This window comes from Panthera pardus, unplaced genomic scaffold, assembly GCF_024362965.1.
Source record: "Panthera pardus isolate Hobbes unplaced genomic scaffold, ASM2436296v1 HiC_scaffold_11, whole genome shotgun sequence".
Lineage (NCBI taxonomy): Eukaryota > Metazoa > Chordata > Mammalia > Carnivora > Felidae > Panthera > Panthera pardus.
Window position 1 is genome coordinate 10,587,096 of NW_026526666.1, and position 24,505 is coordinate 10,611,600.

Consider the following 24,505-nt stretch of genomic DNA (forward strand, 5'->3'; position numbering starts at 1 on the left):
ACTTTTGACATGAAAGAGAAATAAGAGAAATGAACACCTAACCTGTTTGAGCCACCACTGCTTTGGGTTTTCTGTCCTTTACAGCGAAACCTAATCTTAATTGACATCGTAGTAGAGCTGGAATTTAAACCAGTTTGACTCCAAAGGCCACACACTTCACCACCTGGCATGCTATTTCTACTGTAATACTTTATGCCCACATTGGTTCATCTTATTATTCCCAACATCTTCCATCCCCTTCATCTGGAGAGTCACTCGATAGATAATTGCCAAGTGCCAGGCTCTGTGCTAGTGAATAAGCCAATAATATAAATAAGGATAAGATTTGGTCAGTGCCCTCGAGGAGTTGGCGGTCCATCTCGAAAGACAGATGGCTAGGCAAATAAATAAAACACAGTGCAGTGAGTCCTGTAATAGGGGCATGCGCCAAGAGCCGTGGAGCACACAGAGGTGTAACTCACTGCCTGAGGGTCAAGAAGGCTTCAGCAGAGCGCAGCAGAGGAGCTGGGCATGACAAGTGGCTGCAAGAAAGTATGAAGCGTGCTTGGTTCTCATACACCAGTATCGCTGAAACCACTGGCCTGTGGTGACCACCTTCGGTCTAGAAACGCAGCCCAACCCTCCTTACCTGGAATTTTCCACGAGTTCTTCAGCACCGAACACCCCTCTAGCGCTTTGGGAATCCAGACTGCTTCTGCTCCTGCACCCAAGGTCATGAAGAAAAAAGAATGTGGATCCTTAAGGCCAGCAGCCTCACAACGTGGAAGAAAATGGAAGCGGGAAACCGGAAGGCCCCAGTGGCAGGGCTGGATAAATAAAGATCCTTCAGCAGAGCTGCAGAAGCCAGAATGAGTTCTGTCTGTAATTACCCCGTGCTTGAAAACAGTGTTTCCAACGTGACCTTTCTACCTGCAATTCTAACGGTGGGGCTGCTGTCACTGTTAATAAAGCCCAGGCCTGGCTGTCCCTGATTGGAGCCAATTAGAATTACCTGGAGAGGGCAGTCAGGGCAGCTGATGGCTAATGAGGGCAGCTGAGGTGCTGGCGTTGGTTTATTTGCCCGGCAACGAGGGGATGGAAAGCTTACCCCACCAAATGGTCCTCTTCTCCCTCCCTCCACCCCCCTGCATCCAATAATTCTCAACTATTCCATGAGCACCAGCTTTAAATTAAAGCAATGAGGGGCATCTGGGTGGCTCAGTTGGTTAAGCGTCCGACTTCGGCTCAGGTCATGATCTCACGGTTCGTGAGTTCGATCCCCACATCAGGCTCTGTGCTGATGGCTCTGAGCCTGGAGCCTGCTTTGAATTCTGTGTCTCCCTCTCTCTCTGCTCCTCCCCCATTCGCACTCTGTCTCTCTCTCTCTCTCTCAAAAATAAATAAAATATAAAAACAAATTTAAAAAATTAAGGCAATGAGATCTACTGGGGGAGAAGAATATCCCCTGAATAATAAGGCCAAGCAACACTTTTCCCTCATTCAGCATGTATTTAGTAAAGCAACTACTATGTGCCAGGGGTGGTGCGAAGGGGAGCACATAACAGCGAATAAGATACAGACAGAGACAAACTCACCACGAAGTTAAAGATGCTCAGGTTTTAGGGCCTCCCATTGGCACAAGTTCTGAGAGGGGCCCTAGCGGTGTGTTCCCATGGCAACATGTTTTTGTAAACTTTGCAAACGCAAGCTATTGGATTGGAAGAATAAACATTGTTAAAATGTCAATACTACCCAAAGCAATCTACACCTTCAATACAATCCCAATCAAAATTGCACTGGCATTCTTCTTGAAGCTAGAATAAGCAATCCTAAAATTTGTATGGAACCACAAAAGAGCCAAAGTAATATTGAAGAAGAAGACCAAAGCGGGAGGCAGCACAATCCCAGACTTTAGCGTCTACTACAAAGCTGTAATCATCAAGACAGCATGGCATTGACACAAAAACAGACACATAGACCAATGGAATAGAATAGAGTCCAGAATTGGACCCACAAAAGTATGGCCAACTAATCTTTGACAAAGCAGGAAAGAATAGCCAATGGAAAAAAGACAGTCTAACAAATGGTGCTGGGAGAACTGGACAGCAACATGCAGAAGAATGAAACTAGACCACTTTCTTACACCATTCACAAAAATAAACTCAAAATGGATGAAGGACCTGAATGTGAGACAGGAAACCATCAAAACCCTAGAGGAGAAAGCAGGAAAAAACCTCTCTGACCTTAGCCGCAGCAATTTATTACTCGACACATCTCCAAAGGCAAGGGAATTAAAAGCAAAAATGAACTATTGGAACCTCATGAAGATAAAAAGCTTCTGCACTGCAAAGGAAACAATTAACAAAACTAAAAGGCAACTAACAGAATGGGAAAAGATATTTGCAAATGACATATCAGACAAAGGGCTAGTATCCAAAATCTACAAAGAACTCACCAAACTCCACACCCGAAAAACAAATAATTCAGTGAAGAAATGGGCAGAAAACATGAATAGACACTTCTTTAAAGAAGACATCCAGATGGCCAACAGGCGCATGAAAAGATGCTCAACGTCACTCCTCATCAGGGAAATACAAATCAAAACCACACTGAGATACCACCTCCCGCCAGTCAGAATGGCTAATATGAACAAATCAGGAGACTATAGATGCTGGAGAGGATGTAGAGAAACAGAAACCCTCTTGCACTGTTGGTGGGAATGCAAACTGATGCAGCCGCTCTGGAAAACAGTGTGGAGGTTCCTCAAAAAATTAAAAATAGATGTACCCTATGACCCAGCAATAGCGCTGCTAGGAATTTACCCAAGGGACACAGGAGTGTTGATGCATAGGGGCCCTTGTACCCCAATGTTTATAGCAGCACTCTCAACAATAGCCAAATTATGGAAAGAGCCTAAATGTCCATCAACTGATGAATGGATAAAGAAATTGCAGTTTATATATACAATGGAATACTACTTGGCAATGAGAAAGAATGAAATAGGGCCTTTTGTAGCAACGTGGATGGAACTGGAGAGTGTTATGCTAAGTGAAATAAGTCATACAGAGAAAGACAGATACCATATGTTTTCACTCTTATGGGGATCCTGAGAAACTTACCAGAAGACCATGGGGGAGGGGAAGGAAAAAAAAAAGGGTTAGAGAGGGAGGGAGCCAAACCATAAGAGACTCTTAAAAACTGAGAATAAACTGAGGGTTGATGGGGGGGGGGAGGTGATGGGCATTGAGGAGGGCACCTGTTGGGATGAGCACTGGGTGTTGTATGCAAACCAATTTGACAATAAATTTCATATTAAAAAAATAAAATTAAAAAAAAAAGCAAGCTATTGTCGCCCACTTGGTTAAGAATGCTGTCTCCTCCCACTCCACTTTTCCCTCTGTCACGTTTCCCTGGTGTAGGGTGGCCCTGAAGTGACCAGGGGCACTTGTGGGATTTGGCACAGGGGAAGTGAAGTCGGGCATGTAAGTGGGTTTGTGTTTCGCGGGCTGTATTTAGGTGGTGGGCAGTCACTTTTGCGTATAATCATTTATGCTGGCCCTCTCAGGGTGGTAACGGCTGCCAGGAATCTTCCTACTGCTCATGGTGCTGCCTCACTGGGCGCTGTGGCACAAGGAGCAGGGCCAAAGATCGTAGCAGACTGAAGAGTGTCCTATGGAACCTGGCCACCAGGAAGCATGTGGGTAGTGGGGAGAAACACAGTTTGCATTGTATAGCACCAAATGCTAGTCTAGGGGAATTTCTCCCAATCATCAGATGTGCAAGATTTCGTTCTCACAGCTACCTAGTCATATATACTAGGAATATTCAGTAATACAGTGATACAACTCCATGCTATACCTTTTTCTTTCTCCGTGGGAATTATGTCAAATAAGATTTCTCGTTCGTAGAGTACAAACGATCACAGTCCTACAAGCAGCAAGTATGTCTGGTTGTGAAATCACATGTTTTATGCATCCCAACTATTAATAATAAATACCATTTTTGGCTATTTCAAGGGAAAGACTTCATTTTCTTTCCTATCTCTGTGTACAAATCATTACAAAATTGTTGTCATATGAAGAGAACCCAGATAAAAGGGTAGCCAGCGAGGAAGAAAGTCTTACAGCAGTGTGCTAGGCAGTTAATTAATAAAAACATTGTTGGAGTGCCCGGCTGGCTCAGTTGGTGGAGGGTGCAACTCTTGATCTTGGGGTTGTGAGTTCGAGCCCCATGCTGGGTACAGAGAATACCTAAAAACGTAAAATCTTTAAAAATAACAAGAAAAATAAAAGCATTGTGTTATTTTTCTGTATTTTGTGATCTTTTCAGTATTGTCAGCTTTGAAAGCCTTATGATTTAATTGTCCTTTCTTTTCCCCATCCAATAAAGGTCCACTTTCAGGCCTAATTTTTTTTTGGATTTTACTTAACTAGTAAAATTTACTTTCCAGTCCTTATTCCTTGTCATGGTCTAATGGGAGAACCTTACTGCTCCTCTCCCCTCACCACATATGTGATCAGTGCCCACTGCCTGCCGGGCTGTAAGCTAGAGATGGGCACACTGTGGTGGATGAAGCAGATCTGGCACCTTCCCACGTGAAAAGGGGGACACAGATATCAGATAAAACAAATCAGACAGGATGCTGTTTGGCAGAATAAGAGGGGAGAACCCCTTGTAGGAAATAACATTTCAGCTGAGACCCAAAGGCTAAGAGTCAGTCAGATGAAGAATTAAAAAATACATCAAGCAGAAAGAACAGCATAAGTGAAGGCCCTGAGGTGGTAAGAGCGTGAGGCATTACAGGTATTCAATAAATATCTGTTGGATTTTAAAAGTAAATATTATGGTTTGGGCAGGGCCAGGGTGTTATGGGAACATATAGGAGAGGCACTGAAGCCTTGCCAAGGGTAACCAGGAATGAAGGAATGAGGAAGAAGAAAAAGGTTAGAATTGACTTCCTGACTTTCAGGAGACGAAACAGCAGGTGCAACGGCCTGGGGGTCAGAGAGAGATCAAAGAGTAGCTCTGTATCACAGTGGGCTGGATTTGGGGAGAAAGGTTTGGCTGGGGGGAGGTTGAAAATAGAAAGGGAGGAGAACTGGGTAGAATTGGCAAGAAATGAGGCCAGACCATGAAAATCTGAATAAGCCATGGTAAGATGCTTGGACTTCATGTTGGCTGCTATGGTGACATAGTCTTAGGAAAGGAAATGACAGGCTCAGATCAGCATGTTGAAAGGATCTGGTTGCAGGATAGAGAACAGACTGGATGAGGGGTCAAGGCAGGAAGACCAGTCAGGAAGCTGTTAAGAGAAATGCAGTCGTGAGAAGGTGGTGGCCAGGGGTAGAGGCAGTGGGGATGGGAAGAAACAGATCCAGAGAAGAAAATTGTGGTACCATTAGCCAGGCAAGATGAAAGAATCACTCAGGGGCTGGTACCAGGCTGATTTGTAGTTCCTCTTCCGTCATGAACCCAGCTGGTCTCAAGGGAGGCAGCGTTCTTGTTTACAACGGACGGTTTCTTTCCAGGAATAGGACTGCCTGCGCCTTTGGCCATGGGTCACCGTGTGCTGTTTACCTTCTGGACCCCTTGACCCTGCTCTGTCCTCTCCCTTTTCTTGCTTTTTTTTTTTGAATTTATAACTTGCATATTTTATATTGCAATAAAAGGAACATTTACAGCAGACATAAATTTTAGTAATAGCATATCATCTTAGAAACAAACTCAGAGTCCCAAACTTCACTATAATGGACACAGATAGGATTAGCTGCCTAGCACCCTTTTTTTTGTTGTTCTCTTCTTAATTTTATTTTATTTTTTAATTTACATCTAAGTTAGCATATAGTGCAACGATGATTTCAGGAGTAAATTCCTTAATGCCCCTTACCCATTTAGCCCATCCCCCCCCCAGTAACCCTCTGTTTGTCCTCCATATTTATGAGTCTCTTCTGTTTTGTCCCCCTCCCTGTTTTTATATAGTTTTTGTTTCCCTTCCCTTATGTTCCTCTGTTTTGTCTCTTAAAGTCCTCATAGGAGTGAAGTCATATGATTTTTTTCTTTCTCTAACTTCACTTAGCATAATACCCTCCAGTTCCATCCACATAGTTGCAAATGGCAAGATTTCATTCTTTTTGATTGCCGAGTAATACTCCATTGTATCTGTATACCACATCTTTTTTATCTATTCATCCATCAATGGACATCTGGGCTCTTTCCATACTTTGGCTATTGTTGATAGCACTGCTATAAACATGGAGGTGCATGTGTCCCTTCGAAACAGCACACCTGTATCCCTTGGGTAAATACCTAGTAGTGCAATTTTTGGGTTGTAGCGTAGTTCTATTTTTAGTTTTTTGAGGAACCTCTGTACTGTTTTCCAGAGTGGCTGCACCAGCTTGCATTCCCACCAACAATGCAAAAGAGATCTCTTTCTCCACATCCTCGCCAACATCTGTTGCCTGAGTTGTTAATGGTAGCCATTCTGACAAGTGTGAGGTGGTATCTCATTGTGGTTTTGATTTGTATTTCCCTGATGATGAGTGATGTTGAGCATTTTTTCATGTGTTGGTTGGCCATCTGGATGTCTTCTTTGGAGAAGTGTCTATTCATGTCTTTTGCTCATTTCTGGATTATTTGTTACCTGTCCTCTCCCTTTTCACTGGGTTTGACCAAGGGGGAGCTGACAGAAGACTGGAGAGCAAGGAAGTAAGGTCACAGTATTCTCCATTGCATCCCTGTGAGGATGCCCCAGTATCTCTCAAGACAACCTTCTCACCTCTACCTTTCTCTGTCTGATTCTTCTTCCTGGTTTCCTATCTACCTCCCCACCCTTCACTCTGGCTGACACAGGAGTGGGATCATCCCAACATCCCTGAGGTTCCCCCACGCCTTACCCACGCCTGTGTCAATTCCCCTTCTTCAGTTATTCCAATGAAGATGTCATCTGTTTTCTGTTGGGGCCCTAACCCAGTCACGCATGTCCCCGCCCTTCTCCATAACACCACCTTGTTCTTTTAAACCAGGCCACGCCCCCACATGCCTGGCAGCCAATGAGGCAAAGACCACGCCCATCAGCCCTCTCCTAGTAGCCAACCAGGATTTTCCTGTGCCCCTCCTCTCGGGTCCCGCCCCACTCCACCCCTAGACTGGAGTTTGGCTCCACTTCTCTGGCTCTGACACTTGGGTTTTCCCTAGTGTTTAGCTTCACCCTTGGTCAGCCCCTCGGGGCTTTCCTCCAGCCCTGGTGAGACCTAGGAAGCCAGTCATCAAGTGACCAGTGATCAAGATCCCGCCTGTCCCTCCTCAGAGAGCTGGATAAACCTGCCGAACTGTTCTCAGACTCACGGTCTCTCTAGGCTCCCTCCCTGACCTGTAACCATCTTCTTGATGCCTGTCTGGATACACACATGTGTGACCTATGACTGTAGCATTTTTTCCTGTTTCCTCCTCCCGCCCCTGAGAGCAGGGACACCGCCTTGTTCATGCCGTATCCCAGTGCCCAGCCCAGTGCCTGGAACATAGTAATTAACTATTTGTCAACTAACAGACTGACCAACTGGCTTCCCATCGTCTGTTACAGTCTTCCCCCAAACAAGATAGAGCACCATTAATTAGGCTTTAGGTTTCCTAACTAGTTTTTTCCAGTCTTGCCTCCCTAAGACCAACCTCTTTGGCAATGGCGACTATTTCTAGCAACTGCTCAGTCATACATGTATAGGATTCTTCTGGGACACTCCCAGGGCCCAATTAATGGCTTTATCAGCCCTAATCCCTGATAAGTTCACAGGGACTCCTGTCACATGAAATTCAAAATAAAATTTTATTTTTTTTGATCTAACAATAAACATTAATTTGTGTTAAAATTTAAAAAACAACTTTCTAGAATTTGCAAAATCATGCCTGCAAAATTGTGAGTAAGCTCAATGCAGCTGAACTGACCCTTCTTTCTGGCTGGGGCCCCATGCCATGTGTTTGAGTCTGTCCATTGGGCCCTGGTTACCATGATACAAGGGTGATTCCATTCACTCTGTGTGGGTTTTACTAGTGTGACTTGGCAAAGTCAAGCCAAGGTGGGGTTGGGGGGAGGAGGATCCCGTTTTTCAATTTCTTGGGAGGATGGAGATGGCAAGGAGGAGTCAATTATCACATGTGTTTTTCAACCTTGGTGCTACTGTCAGGACGATTCTTTGCATGAGACTAACCTCGTCACTGTAAGATATTTATCATTTCTGATTTCCAGGCACTAAATGCTAATAGCACTCCTCAGTCATTGTGACAGCTCACCAAAAAAACCCTCCACAATCTCCCTAGGGGAGCAAGGTAAAAAAACGTGAAGAAGTGCTGTGACCTATGTGGTTGAATACAGGTGGAAAGAATGTTCTCTGAATGGTCTTGTCTGAAATGAACACCCTTTTCTGCCCCTCCCTACTGAACTTGCTGACCCACGTTCTGCAGGACCTTCCTGGGCAAGAGCGTGCCAGCTTCGCCCCCCCCCCCCACCCCCCGCTTCTCCCCCCAGTCCCCTCCCCATTAGCAATGGTATTGGCAATACCACTCATTTACCATTCTGTCGTGTGGTGTGACTCTTGTTATATCAGCACCTTTAATTTTAATTAAGTCTCAGGGTTTGTTACAGAACGTTTCAGGGGTGCCTGGGTGGCTCAGTCGGTTAAGCATCCAACTTCAGCTCAGGTCATGATCTCACGGGTTTGTGAGTTCGAGCCCTGCGTGGGGCTCTGTGCTGACAGCTCGGAGCCTGGAGCCTCCTTCGGATTCTGTGTCTCCCTCTCTCTCTCTGCCCCTGCCCTGCTCACATTCTCCCTCTTTCCCTCTGTCTCTCTCTCCCTCAAAAATGAATAAACTTAAAAAGAATTAAAAAAAAAAAAAAGAATATTTCGGAACCGGCACATGTATCTCTCTGACCAAATTATAAGCTCCCAGAGGGCAGAGCCCACGTTTCATGCCTCTTTCCTTGCGGGAGGAGGGTTTAGGTGGAAGGTGACCCAGGCGGAAGCATCTGGCAAGCTACTTGGACTGCAGGACTGCAGGCTGAGGACAACAGGGAGTTTAGGGTGCCCACAGGGATAACACAATGTGGTAGAAGAAGGCATGTCATTGGCCCAAAGACACTGCTTGGAGGAATGACCACCTTCAAGGTATGGGAGGAAAAATAAAGCCCATAAAAGGAAAAGCGTTGTGGGAGGTGACAGGAATGTTGCAAAGTCACAAAAGTCACCAGAGAAGGGACTGGTCATCAGTACCAGAGGAGGCAGGAGGAAAGCTACGAAGTTCACAGTGGCCTTCTGGCCCCTCACAGTGCAGTGGGGAGGGTGGGCCACGCTGTGAGGGCCCAGCAAGTGAGGAAACTAAGGCAGAGATGGCAGGCTTCTGGAAGTGAAGGGAAGGGAGGGCAACCACATGAAAGGACAACTTGGCACATTCCATAAACGTGTCCATTTATATAAATGTGTAATCGATCTGTGCGTTTATTTTTATAACTGGGTCTGAATATTATAGGAAAGATAGAAACAGTGTTTGTGAGCGGAGTTGGAAGAACCATTTGCAGTGGAGGCTATGCAGATTGAGCCAGCTCTGGGAGGGAGAGCATGGGGTCCAGACAGCATGGGGGCCTCAGCCTTGGGAAGGAAAAGGACATTCCTGGGAAACAGGGATGACGACACACAGGGAAGTTTATTTTAAAACTGGGTACTTTAGGGGCGCCTGGGTGGCTCAGTCGATTGAGCTTCCGACTTCAGCTCAGGTCATGATCTCACAGTTTGTGAGTTCAAGCCCCGTGTCAGGCTCTGTGCTGACAGCTCAGAGCCTAGAGCCTGTTTCGGATCCTCTGTCCCCCCCCATCTCTCTCTCTGCCCCTCCCCCGATCTCTCTCTCCCCATCTCTCTCTTTCTCAAAAATAAATAAACATTTTTAATGGGTATTTTGAAGTGAATGGGTTGTTTTCCTGGTTTTACCAAAAACATGAAGTAACTGACCCTTTCTTATTTATGCAGAGACCTTTTGGTGAATCGCAGCAGCCCCTAAGCCTTACAGAATGCAGAATTTCTGTCATTGGATTTAAAATGCTTTTTCTTAGTACATCATAGCTCTAGCTTGGATAGGTCATGTGAGGGCAAGCTCAGAAAAAGGAGGTAACATTACCAAAGTGTCCAGAAAACGAAAATGCTTCCTTCATTCCAAGCACGGAGGTCAGTAATAAAAAAGCGCTTATCATAGATTAATCCACAGCCTGAATGCAAAGGTTTGTTGGGGGAGCAGGCGGCGGGGGGGGGGGCGGGTGGTGCGAGGCAACCCTAAACTATATGACATGCACTCTGCCTTTTTACGACCTTGGCAAAAACAAGCAGGAGACAAATCCCATTTACAAGGACAGCAAAAGCCCAGTCTCCTCTCTGACCCAGGTCCTCTCCATGCATCATAAATATTTCCATAGTCATAAATATCGCTGACGAGGAAGCAGAAGGCTCTTAATTGGCTTCAACTCATTTCATGGTGGAGGAAGCTAGGAAGAATGCACTGAATAAGAATAAGACAGGGTGAGAGATCTCCCAGGAGGAAACTAAAATCGATTCTTCCATCAACATGATGCTCTCTATCTGTGCACTGACTTCAGCCAGGAAAGAACTGGCTGTTGTGAGGGGTGCCTTCTCCTGCCTGCCCAGGGCCTTCCTGTCCCAGAGGTGCCAAACCCCTTCAGGTCGAGTTTTGTGGTGGTTAATGTTGCTGATGACGAGCTGACCGTAAGGAAAGAAGGGAGATAACTAGCATTTATTAAAAATTAATAGGAGGATAATGGATAAACAAATGGGGGTGTATTCATCCAATGGAATCCCATCCAGCAATAAAAAAGATGAACCACTAATCACACAACAGCATGGATGAGCTTACATAGAGTACAGACTATATGACTCCATGTATATGACTTTCTGTAATGGGTGATCAGGGCCGAGAAAAAAAAAAAAAATCCAAACAATGGTTCCTTCTATCAGTGGGTGAGGGATGAACTGGAAAAGGGTTTGGAAAAGTTCTGTATATGTCGACGGGGGTGGGGGGTGGGGGGAGCGGGCTGGATTACACAGGTGTTTGCATTTGTAAAAACTCAGTAAGTGTACAATTAAGATTCATGCATTTCATTACAATTAAATTCTACAGCAAATGAAAAACTAAACAAATCTCGAACCCTACTTAATGATATGCATGCTGAAGTATTTAGGGGGAAGTGTCCTGATGTCTGCAATTTCCTGTGAAATGCATCACTAAAATAAAATAGATTCATGGCTGGATAGAGGGATAGAGAGAGGGACTGATATGTGAAGAAGCAGTTTTAGATGTTAATGGTGAGATCTACGTGGTTAGTAGACAGCTGTTCGTTGTACAGTTCTTTCTACTTGGTTGCGTGTTTGAAATTTCTCACAACGAAATGGAAGAAATAAGGATGTTGCGATAAAAGACAAGAAAAGAAAACAAACATCTATGAGTACCTAGGTGTACCAAGTGCCGTAGGTACATTTCCCCAATCCCCATATGGGCTTGATTTTGCAGACCAGCAGGTTGACATTCAGAGAAACACAGCCTCAGGATGGAGGGATGTTTCTTCTTTCACAAGCGCCCTCCAGAGGTGGGATCTGGCATTTGTACTTTGGGTAGCAGACAGTCTCGTCCACGGCTGCTCCCCCTCAGCCTTCCTCTCAACGATGGCTTCTGATTAACTTCACAAGCGAAGAGCCAGCTTCAACCACCAACTAATCAATGACTCCACAGCTATTAATTGAACACCTACTATGTGGAGGGGATTCCAAGAGCTGTAAAACACAGTCTCTGCCTTCAAGAAGCAACCAGAGTATTAAACCCAGCCTGGAGATCTGGCCTGTAGATGTGACTTGGGCATTAATTACCCGTGGGACCATGAGCAAGTTACACCAGCCCTCAAGCTTCCACCTCCTCATCTATGAAATCAGGGCTTGAACTAGACCATCTCTCAGGTTCCTGGCACCCCTCATGTTTCTGTGACTTTTGATCCGTCGGAATTTTGAGGGTCAATGGCTGGTCCAGGGAGTGTGTGCTAAAGGAACACTGAGGAGGAGAAGTCGCCTTGGACAGGGTGTCGCCTCGTAGGAAGTGGGGTCTAAGTGTGCCTGGTGGATGGGGGGGAGGAGATAGGGTTCCAGGTGGAAGAAATGCAAACACAGGGCCTGGAGGCAGGGGGACCCATGGGGACAGTAAGGAGAAAGTGACTGGAGAGGGGGGTCCGTGTTCAGGCAGCGGAGATGACACTGAGAAAGACACTTTGACTTTAGCTTCTGAGAGAGAGGCAGCCTCCCGTGAGGAACATTAAGCACGGGAACCGTAGATGAGACGGTGTCTGAGAAAGATTCATCTAGTTATTTGCAGTCATGGAGGAAAACGGCAGTGCAAACGTTCACAAATGACAGATTATTAAAACAGTGTGGCAGACTCTGGAACATCCTCAATCTGTGGTTCCCCAGCTATGATCTTCGGAACGTTAGGGTTCCTGGGAAGGGCCTTAGGGACAGTAAGGGGGGGGGGCGAGGGCAAGCAGAGGGAAGGCCGGGCCCAGCACCCTCTCTCATCCTGGCCTTGACCTCACCAGCACAACTTGTATTGGATTGATACCTGGGAGCTCCAGATCAAATTTATTTTCAAGCAAGAATTCAACAGACCTCAACTGAACCGTATCAACTAAGTAGCCAAACAAATGTGGGGGCTGTTTGAGGAGAATTTGCTGGGCATGAGCCTCGCACTGCTACTTGAGATGATTGCACATTTGCACCAGTGAGATGCCAGCTCTGACAAAGGCGGGGAGTCTCAGGAAGAGGGCAGATTCGGAGGACGGCTGTGCCCTGGCCCCAGGAAGTTACTGAAATGGTCTCGTTCTGGGCATCACCCAGATGCAATGGGCTTTCAGCTGTGAGGCCCTGCAGGCCTGCCTCTGGGTAGTCCTGACTTAATTCCCTCAGCAGGGTCTCCCCACCCCCACCCCTACTCGGTTCCCCTCCTGGTGGGCCCCACCATTGGGTGGGACAGAATCTCTCCCCGAATCTTTGTTGTTTGTCATCCTAAACAGATATTCAACAGCATCTCACCCCATAAAACTGAACCAGGAGAAAACAAAAGCCGCCAACTTGGAGAAGTTACACAGGTTCTAGATTCTTACAGATATATTTTGGTTGAATCCCCTGGCTCCTGGCTCCTTCACAGGAGACAATAACTGATAAATTCTGCCCTCCACATTTATTCTTAAATAATCTCATTAACGGTCTCTTCTTACTGACCTGCTCCTAGATGCCCGCAGGGCAGAGCATTTGCCCTCCCCTTACCTCAGGTGTCCCTCGCCCTCCGTTCCACATGGCAGGGCCACAGTTGAGCACTTCCTCATGGCTGTGCTCCCACCCGCAGTAGCTACCGCGTGCCTGACCTTCTGCGAGGCGTTCTGGTTATCTGTCACCGCCTAACAGATCACCCAACACTCAATGGCTCAAAAAAACCAGCCTCTATTATCTCGCATGGTTCCTGTTGGTTAGGAAACTGGGAAGGACTCAGCTGGGTAATTCCAGCCCAGGGTCAGTTTGCAGTCATGTGTTAGCAGGGATAGGAGGATCTACTTCCAAGGTGGCTCACTGACAGGACTGGCAAATTGTCACTGGCTCTTGTTGGGGGACCTGAGATCCTGTCCACGTGGGCCTCGCCACATCGCTGCTTAAGAGTCCCCGTGGCATGGCAGCTGGCTTCTCTTGGAAGCCAAGAGGCCAAGCCAGGTGCTGTGATGACTTTAGGGCCTATCTTGAGGCTCATACATTACGCCTTCTACTTCATTTTACTGGTCACACAGGGCAAGCCCTGACTCGATGTGAAAGGACACGACACAAGAAGGCAAGGGTCTTTGGAGGCTGTCCCACCACACGACAGAAGGGTCAGAAGAAGAGGGATCCCTGTTTGGGCCATTAAGTAGTTTGCAACTTATTTGCGGGGAGAAAACTTACATACTTATACCTATAATACTAAAGGGATTAAAGAAAAGAAGAAGAAAAGAAGAGTAATAATGACAAGGCAGACAGCACACGTCCTGGAATGCAACCTAGGTATTGAGTGAGCAAGATCGATACAGACTCTGCCCTCTGGACGCTTGGAATCTACTGGGAATGACAGGTTTCCCATGCAGAATTGCACTTGGAATAAAATCCTATCTCCTTAACCTTACCTTTCTCCATTCTTTTCTTCTACTACTCATCTCCTTTTTCACTGAGCTCCAACCACTTAACCTGTTCTCCATTCCTCCAACAGATTAAGCTCCTCCCTCCCTCGGGACTTTGCACTTGCTGTCCCCCTCCCCCCCCCACCCCCGACCCCACCAACCCCGACTGTCCTCCAGGTCTTTGCACAACCAGCTCTTTCTCACCACCCAGGTCTCTGCGTTTAGTTGTCACCTGATCTTGTCCTCCACCTCCCCCAACTAGAATGCATGAGAACAGAGACTGTGAAACCTCCCTCACTGCTGTGTCTCCAGATACACCTGGCCGGCACTCATTCCATAATAAGTGATGAATATATACTACAGTGAGTGAATAAAGTACCCCCTTTCGGACCATGTTCTAAAACCATATAAAATCCTCTCTTTAGGATATCGAAAGCTTAAGCTCCAGCCCTGTCACTTGGCCATCTCGTAATCCAAACCAAGGTCGGTCAATTGTCTCCATGGTGGTGAGCAAACAGCATATGCCACACCTGCCTTTTCCCCCACTTTTGGTTTCAGCGGATCCGGCCCAGGCTAACCGTGTTATTTGTACTTCTCCTCCGGGACGGTCCTCAGTCCCTCACTGCCTTTGTTTGGCTTCCCAAAAGCGTCCCTCTCCTCCAGGGGAAGGGCAACTCCAGCCTTGTTTTGCTGCACTGGCACTCGGGGGTTCGGCTTTCCTGGGCAAGAAAAATATTGAAAATGGTTGTTCATTAACATCCCAGCTTTCCCGCTTTTCGGGAGAAACCACACGACAAACGGAGACCCCACACGTATTTATTTTGAAAATACGTTTTTTTAATTTGAAAGCAAATGGACGCTGCTGGTCTGCAGGTCATTTCACCTGCTGTGGCGTGTGATTAGCAAGGCCTTTTCTTGCTGGGTGGTGGTGCCGGCTAATGGACTCACGCTCCCTCTGTATGTTTATCTTCAGTTAATTAAAATTTTGCCAAGTCTTCCTCGCAGCCCCTGTGCACAGCAAGGCTGAATCTTGGCTTGTGGCACCGATCTGGGCTGGCAAGCTGGGAGGGGGGCGGTCATCCTATTAAATATTAATCTGAAAGGGCAATCGGGCCTGTGGGCTTCCACCCCTGAGGTTCTCTCACTGGGAAGGCACAGATCGATGCCAAAACCCAGTGCCTGTGACAACTCTCCCTGCCAGGCCTGAGTCAGCATCAGATGCAATTTTTCAGAACTGTTATTCGACAATAAATCTGAGCAGAATTCTGGGAGATCTCTCTTAAAAACTGGAATGAATTACACGCACATCCACCTTTGAAGGGGATGTTAGCCATCCTGCGAAACTGTGCCTTATAAATGATGAACAGGTCAATTTGCCAGATGAATTTTGAAGTTACGGGTCAGGTTAAGACTAGCACTTCAGATGTTAGTTTTGAAAATCTGCCTTTGCCAGGAAGAGGGGAGGATAGGAAAGACTGAGCTGGCACTCAGCCTTCCATTGCCCTATTTTTGAAAATGCAGAAGCTGCTCCCCACAAGTTCACCTTCCCACCCCCATCCCTTCCTTCCATCACTGTTAGCTAGGTACTACCTACTGAATCACTTCAGCAAACACCTTTGCCAGGAAACTTGGAACAGCACCCTGCTGGGGCACCTGGGTAGCTCAGTACGTTAAGAGTCTGACTTCGGCTCAGGTCACGATCTCATGGTTCGTGGGTTCGAGCCCCGCATTGGGCTCTGTGCCGACAGCTCGGAGCCTGGAGCCTGCTTCAGATTCTGTGTCTCCCTCTCTCTACCTTTCCCCCACTCACTCTCTGTCTTTCTCTCTCTCAAAAATAAATAAGCATTAAAAAAAATTAAATAAGGAAGAGCACTCTGTTGTGGGTTCAATTGTGTCTCTCGAAACAGTAAGTTGAAGTCCTAATCCCCAAGACCTGTGAATGTGACCTTTGGGGGGCTCAGTCAGTCAAGAGTCTGACTTTGGCTCGGGTCATGATCTCAAGTTTCATGAGTTCGAGCCCTGAGTCAGACTCTAAGCTGACAGCGTAGAGCCTGCTTCAGATCCTCTGCCTCCCTCTCTCTCTGCTCCTCTCCCGCTCACATGCACGTGCGCACATGCGCTTTCTTTCTCTCTCAAAAATAAATAAACATTAAAAAGAAGAAGAAGAAGAAAGAAAATAGAATCTTTGCAGGTGTGATTACTTAAGGTGAGGTCATCCTAGCTTGGGTGGGCCTGATCCAATGATCGGTGTCCTTATAAGAAGAGATAACAGAGATACAGAGACACACAGGGAGACCACCATGTGACATTAGAGGCAGAGGTTGAAGCGATGTGTCTACCAGACGAGGGACGCCAAGGATTCCTGGCAACACCGGAAACTAGGAAGAGGCAAGGAAGGATCCTCCCCCAGCACCTTCAGAGAGAGCACGGCCCTGGCAGTGCCTTGGTTTTTTTTACTTCCAGCCTCTAGAAACGCGAAGAGGAACGTGTGTTGCTTTAAGGCACCACATCCGTGGTACTTTGCTGCAGCAGATCTAGGAAACTAATATACACTCTCCTCCGGGTCCTACTGTTGACCATCTTCCCTGGCTTGCCTCTCTGCCAACCCCATGGATAGGCTTGCTCATTCTGATTCCCTTCCCTTCCCTTTATCTACAATGAAGTCCCAACTTGCTGGGAGGCTTAGGAAGTGGGACATCAGGCCAAGAAGAAAACCTTATCACGTCCCACATCTTGCAGATGAGTTTTGAAACATCTCAGTCTACGTTCTTGCCTGAGCAGAAGTCAGCGTACATAATAAGATGGCTCTTTGATGATGGAGGATGTCACTCTGCCTCAGGGGTCATCACTCTAAATTCAGGTCTCCCTGGCTGGCATCACAGATACACAGAGAGCAAGACTTTGGCGTGAATTTGTACTGACCCCAGCATATACTCTGAAGACTGTCTTTGTCTCTTCTAAAAATTGAATGTAACAACAGAACTAGGAATCAAGATTCTACAATATTCTGTTGTCTTGAAATACCCATGGGCAGGCATGTTGCACTTGAGGTCAGAAAGCTTGGACCTGAATTCCAGCTCTACCCATCCTCACAATCCATTTGCACAGTAAGTATTATCATCCCCCATTTACGTGTGGCAGGTTGGACAGAGGTCACCTCATCCCACCTGTGGAGAGACATAGTCAAGGAGAGGAACTTCTGCTCAGTCTTTGTTTTGCTGAGTGGGGCACACCAGCTGAGGGTAGAGATGAACCGCTCTGGATGACAGAAGGAGTTTAAAGAAGTCATAGAGGTGAAGGGAAGGAAAGAGAAAACCACTGGTAGGGAAGAGGAATTTGGGAAATCTGATGGAGAATTTGACTTAATTTTTATTGTGTGGTATGATCTGTATCTTCTCCCCTGTATCTGCCCAAAAAGATTTCTGGTTAATACATTATGGAATTGGATCTGGTTTGGGAGATGGGCATCAGATAAGAAACAAAGACCACTCACGAGGATCCAATCATCCCAAGGCTGATTAGGAGCTGAAGCTCAGAAACATCGAGTGCCCTGCTCAGGGTTACACAGCCTTAGGTTCTGAAGTCAGATCTGTCTGACTCCACACCTATGTTCCTCCCTCTAACATATGGCTTATTCTCATGGTGGACTTACCAAACTATTTCAGGCCTAGGAGGTAGTCCAGATTGAAAAATTATTTGTATAAATGCCATGGCCAAAAAGCAATAATAACTTACTGATTGTAGTTTTCATATGGCTAGAGCTTTGCAGTCTGGAAAACTGCCTTCTGTTTACTGAGCATTTAATAAATGCCAAGCTCTTTTCATGTGCATGATGTGATCTAATCTTCTGAGTAGGCTGAGAGGCAGACATTTTTATCCTCATTTTACAAATGAGGAAACATTAAAGAGTGGCTAGCCCAGGTCACTGTTGGGAAGCAGCAGACGCATGACCTAAATGCCAACAATCATTTAGTTTATTTACTTTCTGAGTAGGTAATACACACACATACTACGATGTTTAGCAAGGAAAGGGCCAGCAGTGAAAAGTGTCTGTTTCTTCCTCACCCTCAGTGGCCAGCCTCCCTTCCCTGGCACCCTCAGATCACCGTCTATGACCAGTGTCCTTCAAAGATATACTTGGTATTTACAAATATGACCATGTTCCTCTGACACCACAGTTGCCTCCCTCGGGGAAAAAGAACATTTGAAGTTAACCTGAGGAGACAGTGCCTTCCCTCAGCCTTCCTGGTAAGCTTCTGTTTAAACTTTTAGAGCTGAAATACCGAAGGAGTAAATATCCTCTTTTTTTAATGTTTATTTATTTTTGAGAGAGACAGAGAGAGACAGAGTGTGAGAGGCGGAGGGGCAGAGAGAGAAGGAGTCACAGTCCGAAGCAGGCTCCAGGCTCTGAGCTGTCAGCACAGAGCCCGACGCGGGGCTCGAACTCACAGACTGTGAGATTGTGACCTGAGCTGAAGTCGGACGCTTAACCGACTGAGCCACCCAGCGCCCCTGGAGTAAATATCTTTTTATGTTTTTCTGGGAGCTGGCAGGGGTTGGGGGTGTACTGAAAAGAGCATGGGGTCTGGAATCTCATGGCACTAAGTTCAAGTTCATACCCAGAGGTGACTTCACCTCTTGGAACCATTTCTGCATCTGAGAAATGGAGGCAAACCTCCCTACCTACCTGCTGTGAGGACAATCGAAGAGGAGAGAGTAAAACATCTGGCGCCTCTGGCGCCCTCCTTCCTTCTCCTCCTGAAGGAGAGCCTACCATTTCCCTGGGCTTCTTTAAGAACACAGAGACAAGGAAAAAGCAAACTCCCCAAATCTACACACTGTTTAATGATCAGCTTTGACCTAATTCTACTTCAAAGCGTTTCCGTCTCCTTCCTACCTCCCACTACCTCCCACCCAGCTGCCAAGTATAGAGAACACATGAAAACTTAGGCCAAATGGGAACCTGGAATGTTAAAGCCTTTGAGAAAACAGCTGTTTGTTTGTTCATTTATTGCCCTGTTTTTGGCCCTGTCTTGTTTGATTACAAGGGCCTGTGGGGAAGAAGAATCCTTTGCACTTTCGTCTACGTGGTACTCGTACACCCTTCGTTTCATTCCACAACAGTTTTTGTGAGAAAAAGCCAAACTGTGGTTCAGAGGTTAATGCTTCGGTAGGAGGCACAAGGCAGAAACGGGGCTAGAACCCAGGTCTTCCCTCTGATTTCCTCACCTTTCACTGTCTCCATATGTAATTGTTTCTGCTTCAGTTAGGGTGCCTTTGGCTGCCAGCAACAGACCATCCAAGTAACTCTCGTTCATGTACCTGGAAATCAGGCACATGGATAGCTTCAGAATCAGCTTAGGACAGTGGCTTGGCACTCTTTCTCTGCTCCCCTCTTGCTTTCCCTCTCCCCGTCCTCTGTGTATTGGCTTCATTTTCAGGCTGGCTTCCCTCATGCCAAAATGATTTATTGCTCTCCAGACTCCACATCAACACATCACAATGTCCGGAGAAAAGAGTCTCCTCTTGTGTCCCTTTTATGAATAAAGAGGATCCTTTATAAGAAGTCCCAACAAACAACCCCCTTGTGCCTCATTTTCTCAAACTGGAACAAATCTTGTGGTAGGCATCTGTCATGCTTGCGGTCACCCTGGCTCTTTTGAACACTCATCCTTTGTTACGACAAGTTCAAAATTATAAGTTCCACCTCTCCAAGGTAGAAGCCAGATTTTGTTCTCCCTTTGTTAGGACAAGTTTGAAATTATAAGTCCCACCTCCCCAAAGTAGAAACTAGATGATTCTGCTCTCCCGCTACAGCCTGCCACACACACACACACACACACACACACACACACACACACACACACAGCAGAGGCATTTGTGGCTGCAGAGTAAAGTCAAGCTCCTGGCACAGAAGCATCTAGAATAGTCTGTAGCGCCTTCATCCAGACAGAGCTTGGTGTTGGTGGCACCTGTCAGCTGTGACCTGTGGAATGGTTTGGGCCAGTTTTCCCAGCAGCCTGGCTTTCCAGCTCTCCCTATGATCTTGTGAGCCACCCACTGTCCTTTCTATAAACTTTCCAAGTGCTGAATCACCCAGATGGGCTTCTGTTATTGCAGCTAAGAACCTGATTGATGCACATACCCGTTCCTGAGCACATGGCTGGGGCCAGCCCTGTGCCCTCTGCTGACCGGCTTACACCTGAGTTCCTGAGCCAATGGGTGGCAAGAGACTTGGGATTTCCCTTACGCCAGTTACGACTGGCTCTGAAGTTCAGGGTGCGGTCAGCTTCCCAGGGAGCACAGGAGGACACATGGGAAACCTAAATAAAAACTGGTGTAAGAAACGGGAGAATCGATGCTTTGTGGGCAGCCAACAATGTTACCAAGCCCTGCTGTGTGAGAGGCTCTGCGCCTAACCACGTTCACCCTCAAGCAACTCTATCCCACCTTAAAGATGTGGAAACAGACCCGAGACATTAAGTAACAAGATGATAGAATTAAAAAGCTGGAATTCAAACGAGGCATGTTTGACTCCAAAGTCACTTACACGTTTATACACTGATGTTTCTGCCTCACAGTTCTGTGGATCATCTGTGGCTCTTTCGGGTTGGGCTCCAGGTACAAGTTGGGTTTGGGTTGACTCCATGAACCTCCTCATTTTTCTTGGACTGGTGGCTACTCAGCAGCTACCCAGATTCTCAAGGTGACAATGGAAAGTTCTAAAATTGGATTGCGCTGTTGGTTGCACAACCCTGTGAACTTCCTAAAACCCACTTTTAAAAGGTTGCATTTTATGGTATGTGAGTTCCATCTCAATAAAACTTTTAATAATAACAAAAAAAAAAAGAACCCTAAGCAAAGTACCTTCTAGTGTAGGTTGCCCAACGAAGGGAGAGAGCCCTGGCTGCTCAGAGGAGCACCTCCTGGAGCTCCGAGGATCTGGTTCAAGTCCCAGGTCTGTTTCTTGACCTCAGTTTCTTCGCTACTAATATAAAGAGGCTTATTAGATCAATGTTCCTCAAATTTTAGTCATTTGTGAACCCCCTTTATGATTTTTCTTCTATCACTGTGCCAGATGAACAAGCATTTACCTATTTTTTAAAATTAACTCACCTTTTGGGGCACCTGGGTGGCTCAGTCGGTTGAGCATCCGATTTTGGTTCAGGTCATGATGTCACGGTTTGTGGGTTCAAGCCCCGCGTCGGGCTCTGTGCTGATGGCTCAGAGCCTGGAGCCTGCTTTGGATTCTGTGTCTCCCTCTCTCCCCGCCTCTCCCCCGCTCATGCTCTCCCTCTCTCTCTCTCAAAAATAAATAAACAGTAGCAAAATTTTTAAAATAAAAATTAAAAACAACAAAATTCTTTTTAAAATCCTAACATCATTCTAAACAAAAATGTTCATACAATCTTGAGTTTGCTATGCTACTTGTATTTTCCCAAAACACATCAAAATCACTGATTGATTGCAAAATCAGAAATGTTCATCCACTCCCCATGTCACCAGTGTTACCCCTACCATATGGGAACCCTGACCTAGGGTCGCTAAGGCTTGTCTACAAACTAGCCCATCAGGGAGAGGACAAGCTTCTGCCTTTGCTTGTCCCTCAACCAACATGGACATTTAATCATTGCTTCTTAGGACACAGCCTTGTCTGTGGCCTAACCTTGCTCTGGCTGTGGGGCTTTCTGGTCTCATAGAAGAGGAGGGCTGTCCCAAGGCTGACTCTGTTTAGTAACTCAACTTCCAGTCCCAAGAGGTACCAGCTGAGTCACTAAACAGAGTCAACCTTGCTGGGGATGGTTATTGTTATTCAAATTTTACAGACGGGGAAGTTTCTCTCAGAGACATTAACATACCGGAAGAGGAAGAGGCAGAATTCAAAACCAGATCTTTTCTAAATTCCCGTAGTTTTGTAACTGTATCCTACTAGGCCCTGGACCTGGAAGTTTTGGGGTGGATGCATTTGTAGTCTCCATGAAATCAGGCCATGCACATTAACTCCCACCTTTGCCTATGGGCGACCTCAGCATTGAGGAATGGGACACAAGTGTGGCTTCTAAGATAAAAATTGTATCCATTGGGGGCGACTGGGTCTCAGTAGATTAAGCGTCTGACTCTTGATTTCACCTCAGGTCATGATCTCACAGCGTGTGAGTTCAAGCCCCACATCATGGTGTGGAGCCTGCTTGGGATTCTCTTTCTCTTTCCCTCTCTGCCTCTCTCTCTCTTTCTCAAAAATAAAATAAATAAGCATTTAAAAAAATTGTATCCATTGAATTTCTACTATTTCTATGTATCAGCAGCAAACAGTGACAATCTTCCCTGTACTTCTTTCATTACACGCATCCCCCTTGTAGTTGCTAGTGCAAAATCTCTACTCCCGCTAGTCAGGGACCATGTCTTTCTCATTAATTGCTGTGTCTGCAACACTCAGCCCAGTATTTGGCACAGAGCAGGTCCCTAATAACTCTGAGTGTAATTCACTAATAGCCCCTGGCCTCCAAGATCCTCTAGCCCAGGGAGGTGGAATGGGGTAGGCGGACTCAAGCCCGCAGACAAGGGGCAGGACTCGGCACTGTGTCCAGCTGCCCGCACAGCAGGCAGGAAGACACTGGTAAGCCGTCAGCCACGTACCCCATACAATCAACATGTATCCCGCATCCTCTGGCCTGGAGCAGGCTGCTGCCACCACCTGAGTCCGTCTGTGGAGATGGCTTCGATCTGTCCAGACAGGGGAGCAGAGCGGAGAGCAGTGATGCATTTATTCCATCCAACAAGTAACTATTGACAACCAGCCCCGTGCAAAGCCCCGTGCCAGGCACCACAGAGGAGACAAATGTAACTCAGGCCTGCAGTGAGCCCCACGCAGGGCTTCTGAGTACACAAACCAGCAGCCTCAGCCTGCCAATTCCTTGTGCAGTGTTCTTTCCACAAGAGCACCGCCTTCCAAAAGAGATGCCCTAGCTGCCAGAATTAGGAGCTTTCTTCTAGCAGTGTGCTCTCCTAGCAGGAGGCTGCAAGGGAGATTTCCGTATGCGCACAAAAGAAACAGGACTCCTCCTGCTTCAGGGAGCTTCAGTATCTAGATGAGATGGGGGGGTAAGAGGGATCTGCTCCCGGAGACCTGCCAGGCAGATGTGGGGTTCAGTGCCTGGAATGCTGGGAGAAAGGAAGCCACAGGCAGAGCGCAGGGGCGAAGACCAGGTGTGCAGGGGCACACAGAGCACTCTGTGTGGGGCATCAGTAACCTGGGGTTCTCTGGCCGGCCCTTGTCATGGGATGGGGCGCTGCTCCCCATGTAACAAGCCCAGCAGCTCCTTCTGCAGCCCCTGCCCCTCTTTGGACCCGCAATAACAATGGACATGAAGGCTTTCCGGGTTTCGCTTCCTGCCTTCAGAAATCGTTTCCTGCGAGGTCTGTGCTCTTTGGGCTACGTGAACACCAGCATGCCTCCCCTGGAATGCCTGCACTCCCTGACCTGTCAGCATGTGTCGCTCTGGCTACAATCGCCCACCCTATCCTGAGGCATTTTCAGTTAAACAGGCAGATCAAGGACAGAGAACCAGGCTAAAGCGCTTTGCAGAAGCCCAAGGAGATGATATACACTAATGGCTGCTCTACACAGGGTTTCTCAGCCTCAGCACTATTAACTTTTGCGCCAGACCATTCTTTGTTGTGGGGGCTGGCCTGTGCACTGGAGGATGTTTCACAGGGTCCCCGGGCTCTACTCACTACATAATATAAGCCACTCTCCAGTTGTGACAATCAAAAATGTCTCCAGGGGCACCTGAGTGGCTCAGTTGGTTAAGCGTCCCACTTTGGCTTAGGTCATGATCTCGCCATCTGTGAGTTCGAGCCCCGCATCGGGCTCTGTGCTGACAGCTCAGAGCCTGGAGCCTGCTTCAGCTTCTGTGTCTTCCTCTCTCTCTGCCCTTCCTCCTCTCATGCTCTCTCTCTCTCAAAAATAAATAAACATTAAAAAAAATTGTTTTTAAATGTCTCCAGACATTTCCTATGTTCCCTGGAGGTAAAAGTTATCCCTTGTTAAGAACCACTGGAGTAGTGGGGCACCTGGCTGGTTCAGTCGGTTAAGTGTCCAACTCTTGATTTCGGTTCAGGTCACGATCTCACGGTTTTGAGTCCAAGTTCTACATCAGGCTCTTTGCAGTGTGGAGCCTGCTTGGGGTTCTCTCTCTCCTCTCTCTTTGCCCCTCCCACTCTCACTCTCTCTCTCAAAATATATAAATAAACTTAAAAAAAAAAAAGGAATACTGGTGTACTGTCTTTGAGTTT

General features: G+C 46.8%; 1 long non-coding RNA gene across 3 annotated transcripts in view; it reads right to left on the reverse strand.

Annotated features, from left to right (window-relative positions):
* The window catches only part of LOC128773674 (uncharacterized), a 57,484-nt gene extending 33,080 nt beyond the window's left edge, over nucleotides 1-24,404 (reverse strand). Inside the window, exons 1-5 of one of the 3 annotated variants that reach the window (XR_008418074.1) lie at nucleotides 21,326-24,404; nucleotides 21,077-21,197; nucleotides 20,760-20,931; nucleotides 19,439-19,531; nucleotides 14,788-14,928 (exon numbers count right to left, since the gene is read on the reverse strand). This is a non-coding gene — a long non-coding RNA (uncharacterized LOC128773674). Of the gene's footprint in view, nucleotides 1-14,388; nucleotides 14,929-19,438; nucleotides 19,532-20,759; nucleotides 20,932-21,076; nucleotides 21,198-21,325 lie in introns of those variants that run through there. The other 2 variants (XR_008418073.1, XR_008418075.1) reach the window with 2 other exon arrangements.
* Between the last annotated feature and the right edge of the window lie 101 nt (nucleotides 24,405-24,505).